The sequence below is a fragment of the Aethalodelphis obliquidens genome, unplaced genomic scaffold, assembly GCF_003676395.1.
Source record: "Aethalodelphis obliquidens isolate GAN/ISIS:26980383/991018 unplaced genomic scaffold, ASM367639v1 scaffold4, whole genome shotgun sequence".
NCBI lineage: Eukaryota > Metazoa > Chordata > Mammalia > Artiodactyla > Delphinidae > Aethalodelphis > Aethalodelphis obliquidens.
In genome coordinates, this window is record NW_020837948.1 from 23,038,450 (window position 1) to 23,047,142 (window position 8,693).

Sequence of the window (8,693 nt, forward strand, 5' to 3'; positions counted from 1 at the left end):
GGTCTCCTTGATTTATTTTAGACATAATTTGAGCCTTATTTTATTAATTTAATTTTTTCCTTTTCCAAAAGAAAATTTTGTTAATAGCAGGTTCCCCTCTTGTTTACATTATAGTACCAATTGATCCTAGGATTGATACTTATTTCTAAAATCCTTTCATCCGTATAAACAAATGGGTTTGTAGATTATAAAGTTATAAAGGATACTTGTGATAATACCTAGTTCAAAAACTTGGCACCTGATTTTTCTTTTTCTAAACAAAATGTAGTTAACATATTCATTACAAGGGATTAACTAAAGACAATTGAAAAACAAAACTAAAATGACACCACAGCTTAAGATAACAAAGAAAGGACAGACCATCTAAGGAAAAACCAAGGCAACAGTGAAAGAGGCTGGACAGCTGGAGTCAGGGTTCTCACAGGGAGACCTGCTTTAACTAGACTTTCTTGCAGGTACTTACAGGTTGTGGGCATTTCTAGAACTTAGGAGCATGTGTGTTCAGAGAGCTGTCGAGGTTGGGTTCTAGTCGGTTCTGCACGGAGAACAGGTGGTCCTGATGTCACACAGGTGGACCCACTTGTTCTCGGAGATGTCCAGGCCGACGTGAGCCTCGCATCCACGTGGCGCTGGTACAGGGCTGAGGAGCTTCACTGCGCACGCGCTGCGATGGAAGCCACCCGGAACCGCAGAGACAGAGGCCTCAGGTCTTCGCAGACTGTTCCCGCTGCTCCGTGGATGGACCTCACCCATGTGGAAAGGACTGACTCAGGGTAGGCAGAAATTCCCTTGTCCCTAGACTTCCTGGGGGTCACCAGCTCCTACTGGAGCCTCTTTTTTTTTTTTTTTTGCGGTACGCGGGCCTCTCACTGTTGTGGCCTCTCCCGTTGTGGAGCACAGGCTCCGGACGCGCAGGCTCAGCGGCCATGGCTCACGGGCCCAGCCGCTCCGCGGCATGTGGGATCTTCCCGGACCGGGGCACGGACCCGTGTCCCCTGCATCGGCAGGCGGACTCTCAACCACTGCGCCACCAGGGATGCCCCCACGGGAGCCTCTTGCCCACAGGCTTTCGGCGCCCCAGCTCGGGTACGTCCCACTCCTTTAAGGGCGGCTCCGATCGATCACCTTGATTCTTTAATAGCAGAAGTAATACCAGTTCAGTATTCAGTCAATAATATTGAATTCCTGCAGTAACAGACACTGTGTCAAATGATTATTCTATTCACTGTAGAAGCTTTTCGAAAATAAAAGAAAACCACCTATCTCATACCTCTCAGTTATACATGGTTAATGCTTAGGTATGTTTTCTTTTCTTTTTTTTTTTGTTCTGTTTTAAACCTTAAGTTCTTTCAAGACAAATTCTTAAAGCAATAGGTGGTAGCTAAAATTCGAAAAATAGAATTAGGTCAAGAATGAATTTAGATGAGTGTGACCTGTTTATAATGGAGTGTTAAGGGAAAATTAGGCATATTCTCCATGCTCTTTCAGGGTAATCTTCACGAAAAAATCAGTTAGCAAAATAAGTCCACATGCATTGTCAGTAGGTAACAATTCCTTCCTGTTTATCTCTGAAATAGCTGATGTTAGGATAGCTTCTATTCATCTAAATACAACTTATTAAAGAAATTATGGACGCTTTAGTTACACATAAAGAGCTTATATAATACATTTAAACCTTTCTGATTTTTCTATAATCTTAAAAATAAGCTGATATTTCTCATATTTAGTTCTTTCTCTACATCACTGACTTTGAACAAGTCTTGATATATTTGAATTATGAAAATTTTATTTTACAGATGAATTATACAAACTAGTAAGAGTTGTAGAATATTTTTATTTTTATGAATACTCCAAAACTTTAAAAAATTTTAGAGTAATTTTAGATTTACAGAAAAGTTGCAAAGATAGTTCAGAGAGTTCCTGTATACCCTTCATCTAGCTTCCCCTAATGTTAACGTCTCACATACACGGTACCTGTTTATCAAAACTTAGTTTGTCAAAACCAAGAAATTAACATTGGTATAAAACAATTAACCGAACTATAGATTTTATTTGGAGTTCACAGTTTTCCACTAATGTCCTTTTTCTGTTCCTGCATGAAATCTAAGCCACCACATTGCATATAGTCATTGTGTTCCCTTAGTCTGTTAACAGTTTCTCAGTCTTGTTTTCCTAGACCTTGATGTTTTTGTTTTTTGTGTTTTTTTGGATTTTAGAAAAGAAATATTTTTTTCTTTTCTTTTCTTTTTTTTAATTTTTATTATTTATTTTTATTATTTTTTTATATCTTTACTGGAGTATAATTGCTTTACAATGGTGTGTTAGTTTTTGCTTTATAACAAAGTGAATCAGTTATACATATACATATGTTCCCACATCTGCTCCCTCATGCGTCTCCCTGCCTCCCACCCTCCCTATCCCACCCCTCTAGGTGGTCACAAAGCACCGAGCTGATCTCCCTGTGCTATGCGGCTGCTTCCCACTAGCTATCTGTTTTACCTTTGGTAGTGTATATATGTCCATGCCACTCTCGCTTTGTCACAGCTTACTCTTCCCCCTCCCCATATCCTCAAGTCCGTTCTCTAGTAGGTCTGTGTCTTTATTCCTGTCTTACCCCTAGGCTCTTCATGACATTTTTTTTTCTTAAATTCCATATATGTGTGTTAGCATACAGTATTTGTCTTTCTCTTTCTGACTTACTTCACTGTTTATGACAGACTCTAGGTCCATCCACCTCATTACAAATAGCTCAATTTCATTTCTTTTTATGGATGAGTAATATTCCATTGTATATATGTGCCACATCTTCTTTATCCATTCATCCAATGATGGACACTTAGGTTGTTTCCATCTCCTGGCTATTGTAAATAGAGCTGCAATGAACATTTTGGTACATGACTCTTTTTGAATTATGGTTTTCTCAGGGTATATGCCCAGTAGTGGGATTGCTGGGTCATATGGTAGTTCTATTTGCAGTTTTTTAAGGAACCTCCATACTGTTCTCCATAGTGGCTGTACCAATTCACATTCCCACCAGCAGTGCAAGAGTGTTCCCTTTTCTCCACACCCTCTCCAGAATTTATTGTTTCTAGATTTTTTGATGATGGCTTTTCTGACTGGTGTGAGATGATATCTCATTGTAGTTTTGATTTGCATTTCTCTAATGATTAATGATGTTGAACATTCTTTCATGTGTTTGTTTGCAGTCTGTATATCTTCTTTGGAGAAATGTCTATTTAGGTCTTCTGCCCATTGTTGCATTGGGTTGTTTGTTTTTTTGTTATTGAGCTGCAAGAGCTGCTTATAAATTTTGGAGATTAATCCTTTGTCAGTTGCTTCATTTGCAAATATTTTCTCCCATTCTGAGGGTTGTCTTTTGGTCTTGTTTATGGTTTCCTTTGCTGTGCAAAAGCTTTGAAGTTTCATTAGGTCCCATTTGTTTATTTTTGTTTTTATTTCCGTTTCTCTAGGAGGTGGGTCAAAAAATATCTTGCTGTGATTTATGTCATAGAGTGTTCTGCCTATGTTTTCCTCTAAGAGTTTGATAGTTTCTGGCCTTACATTTAGGTCTTTAATCCATTTTGAGCTTATTTTTGTGTATGGTGTTAGGGATTGATCTAGTCTCATACTTTTACATGTACCTGTCCAGTTTTCCCAGCACCACTTATTGAAGAGGCTGTCCTTTCTCCAATGTACATTCCTGCCTCCTTTATCAAAGTTAAGGTGACCATATGTGCGTGGGTTTATCTCTGGGCTTTCTATCCTGTTCCATTGATCTATATTTCTGTTTTTGTGCCAGTACTATACTGTCTTGGTTACTGTAGCTTTGTAGTATAGTCTGAAGTCAGGGAGCCTGATTCCTCCAGCTCCGTTTTTCGTTCTCAAGATTGCTTTGGCTATTTGGGGTCTTTTGTGTTTCCATACATATTGTGAAATTTTTTGTTCTAGTTCTGTGAAAAATGCCATTGGTAGTTTGATAGGGATTGCATTGAATCTGTAGATTGCTTTGGGTAGTAGAGTCATTTTCACAATGTTGATTCTTCCAATCCAGGAACATGGTATATCTCTCCATCTATTTGTATCATCTTTAATTTCTTTCATCAGTGTCTTATAATTTTCTGCATACAGGTCTTTTGTCTCCTTAGGTAGGTTTATTCCTAGATAGTTCATTCTTTTTGTTGCAGTGGTAAATGGGAGTGTTTTCTTGATTTCACTTTCAGATTTTTCATCATTAGTGTATAGGAATGCCAGAGATTTCTGTGCATTAATTTTGTATCCTGCTACCTTACCAAATTCATTGATTAGCTCTAGTAGTTTTCTGGTAGCATCTTTAGGATTCTCTATGTATAGTATCATGTCATCTGCAAACAGTGACAGTTTTACTTTTTCTTTTCTGATTTGGATTCCTTTTATTTCCTTTTTTTCTCTGATTGCTGTGGCTAAAACTTCCAATACTATGTTGAATAAGAGTGGTCAGAGTGGGCAACCTTGTCTTGTTCCTGATCTTAGTGGAAATGCTTTCAGTTTTTCACCATTGAGGACAATGTTGGCTGTGGGTTTGTCATATATGGCCTTTATTATGTTGAGGAAAGTTCCCTCTATGCCTACTTTCTGGAGGGTTTTTATCATGAATGGGTGTTGAATTTTGTTGAAAGCTTTCTCTGCATCTATTGAGATGACCATATGGTTTTTCTCCTTCAGTTTGTTAATATGGTGTATCACATTGATTGTTTTGCATATATTGAAGAATCCTTGCATTCCTGGAATAAACCCCACTTGATCATGGTGTATGATCCGTTTAATGTGCTGTTGGATTCTGTTTGCTAGTATTTTGTTGAGGATTTTTGCATCTATGTTCATCAGTGATATTGGTCTGTAGCTTTCTTTTTTTGTGACACCTTTGTCTGGTTTTGGTATCAGGGTGATGGTGCCCTCATAGAATGAGTTTGGGAGTGTTCCTCCCTCTGCTATATTTTGGAAGAGTTTGAGGATAGGTGTTAGCTCTTCTCTAAATGTTTGAAAGAATTCACCTGTGAAGCCATCTGGTCCTGGGCTTTTGTTTGTTGGAAGATTTTTAATCACAGTTTCAATTTCAGTGCTTGTGATTGGTCTGTTCATATTTTCTATTTCTTCCTGATTCAGTCTTGGCAGGTTGTGCATTTCTAAGAATTTGTCCATTTCTTCCAGGTTGTCCATTTTATTGGCATAGAGTTGATTGTAGAAATCTCTCATGATCTTTTGTATTTTTGCAGGGTCAGTTGTTACTTCTCCTTTTTCATTTCTAATTCTATTGATTTGAGTCTTCTCCCTTTTTTTCTTTATGAGTCTGGCTAATGGTGTATCAATTTTGTTTATTTTCTCAAAGAACCAGCTTTTAGTTTTATTGATCTTTGCTAGACCTTGACGTTTTTGAAGAGTGCTGGTCAGGTATTTTGTAGAATGTTCCTCTGTTCGGGTCTATCTGATATCTTCTCGTGAATTTATTGGGATTGTGATTTTCTGGGGAGGAATACCACCAGAGGTGAGGTGCCCTTCTCCTTACATCATATCAAGGGTACATGCTACCAACAGTACAACACTGATGATAATAACCTTGATCACTTGGTTGAGATGGTATCTGGTGGGTTTCTTTCTCTATTTGAGAGTTATATTTTTCTATTCCATAGGGTATTCTTTGCAAGTGAGTTGCTAAGTCCAGCCCTTGTTCGAAGAGGAGAGTAATTAAGCTCCTCTTCCTAGACAGGGGTATCCATGTGGAATTCTAACGGAAGGGAGATTTGTCCCGTCTCCCTCAATCAATCATTTTTCAGTATAGGATCATGGATTTATATTTTATTTTTGTGTATTATAATTAAATACTGTAATTGTTTGTTTTCTTGCTCAGGTTGTTTCAGCTTTGGCCATTGGGAGCCATGGTATTTTGACATGACCCCACTTTTCCTCCTTAGCCTTCCTTACTTTCTATAAATATACTCTAGGATCATCTTGTATTTTCTCTGCCCCAGCCCTAGAATCATACATTTCTCTAGAGCCGTGTTGCTTTTTTATTCTTAAACACGCTTTTTTTAAAAAAAAAATTTATTTGGGCTTCCCTGGTGGCCCAGTGGTTGAGAGTCTGCCTGCCGATGCAGGGGACGCGGGTTTGTGCTCCGGTCCGGGAAGATCCCACCTGCCACGGAGCGGCTGGGCCCGTGAGCCATGGCCGTTGAGCCTGCGCGTCCGGAGCCTGTGCTCCGCAATGGGAGAGACCACAGCAGTGAGAGGCCCGCGTACCACCAAAAAAAAATAAAATAAAATAATTTATTTATTTGGCTGCATTGGGTCTTCGTTGCTACGCACAGGCTTTCTCTAGTTGCAGCGAGTGAGAGTTACTCTGCGGTGCGCAAGCTTTTCATTGCAGTGGCTTCTCTTATTGTGGAGCACGGGCTGTAGGCACGTGGGCTTCAGTAGTTGCGGCATGCAGGCTCAGTAGTTGTGGTTCTAAAGCGCAGGCTCAGTAGTTGTGGCACATGGGCTTAGTTGCTCTGTGGCATGTGGGATCTTCCCAGACCAGGGCTCAAACCTGTGTTCCCTGTATTGGCAGGCGGATTCTTAACCACTGCGTCACCAGGGAAGTCCCTAGAGCCCTGTTGCTTTAGTTGGAGAATGGTATTTAGAATCCAAGATTTGACTTTGGATGTACTTGTTGAACGTATATTAACACATGTAAATACACATACCTATAATTATTTCTGTATCTGTACATATTTAAAATAAATCTGAGTTCATACTGACATCTCCTACTCCCAATCTAGCACTACAGGATTCATTACAGCCTTCTCCCTTTGCTTATTTGTAGCTTCTTTCTCTGTCAGTGACAAACCTAACTCCCATTATCTACAATTTATTTACTTATTTTTTCAACCCTATTACATAAAGTAGTTTTAGAATTGCTAAACCCGGTATCCTTGTGAGAAATTTACCTACGAGTACAGTGCTTATGTATATTTCTTTTTTTCTATTTCTGTTGTTAGCCTTACAGTATTTAGTCAAAACACCATTTTCTAAGATTACTTAAGGCAGCACCTTTTAACCCCAACAAAACTTTTTTAATGACTATTTTGTAATAGGCATCAAAGAGAGTAACGTTCTGACTACAAGCTATATAGCTCACCATCAAAAACAAGGAAATGGGGCTTCCCTGGTGGCACAGTGGTTGAGAATCCGCCTGCCAATGCAGGGGACACAGGTTCAATCCCTGGTCCAGGAAGATCCCACATGCCATGGAGCAACTAAGCCCATGCGCCACAACTACTGAGCCTGTGCTCTAGAGCCAGCGAGCCACAGCTACTGAGCCTGCGTGCTGCAACTACTGAAGCCCATGTGCCTAGAGCCCATGCTCCACAACAAGAGAAGCCACCACAGTAAGAAGCCGTGCACCACAACGAAGAGTAGCCCCTGCTCGCTGCAACTAGAGAAAGCCCCCGTGCAGCAAGGAAGACCCAACACAGCCAAAAATAAATAAATTAAATAAATTTTTAAAAAAAGAATTGTTATTAAAAAAAACAGGGAAATGTTTCAAAGACATAATGTATAAAATTTTAAAGTAAAAATATATACATTTAACCTGTTTCTAACTAAAATTGTTCTCTCCTTCCTGTCTCAGCTGTTTGTTCAACAAAGCTGACTCTAGTATCTTTTCACTGCTTTTGCTGATTCTCTAGCTTTTTTTAATGTTAAATTTATAAGTTGAGATTACTGAAATAGAATCAGAATGTCTGTTGGTGAAATTCATCTTCTGATATTTTGAGTAGGCCTTAAAAATGAAGTGATGTTTGAGGATTGTTAGAAGTAAATGGGAGCAAGGTTAGGAAAGAGTCTTAATTATCTTTTTAAGGAAAATTAAAGGAAATTATTAAAAGGAAATTATTGGGCTTCCCTGGTGGCGCAGTGGTTGGGAGTCCGCCTAACGATGCAGGGGACACGGGTTCGTGCCCCGGTCCAGGAGGATCTCACATGCCACGGAGCGGCTTGGCCCGTGGGCCATGGCCTCTGGGCCTGCGGGTCCGGAGCCTGTGCTCCGCAGCGGGAGAGGCCACGGCAGTGAGAGGCCCACGTGCCGCGGAAAAAAAACCCCCAAAAAACCCGAAATTATTCTCTGTGTTTAAATACTGAAACACCTTAATTATTTGTGCTAAAAGCCAAAATAAGAGAGTTGCTGGTAACCACCATAACACCTTATAGGATCCATATTGAATGCACTGGCTTTTCTTTAGGCCCCAATACTTTATCTGCATACAATGACATGAGATCAAAGTTTAAACTTCTCTAGCCCACCAATCTACTGAAAGTTTAGGGGAAAGAGTCCTTAGGACTGAAGGGAAATAAATTTGGGAGTAATTTATCATGTAAACTCACACATTCAGTAAATTTATTGACCCTGCAGTGAGTGGGGATATAAAGATTAATAATACAAACTTGCCATTGAAGAATGAACAATATTTTTAAGGAGGCAAGCGAAGCTAATTTTCAACTGTGTTCTGAAGGGCAGAGGGTTTTTCTGACTTTTAGGTTTAATAAGAATTGAGAAAGATCTCGAATTAAAATTGCTTATACGTTACATTGTACACTTTTTTTTATAAACCATCGTTCACATTTTTAGGACTGGCTGGCTATTTCACCTTTTTATCAAAATGAGGTTTAGAGGAAAAGTG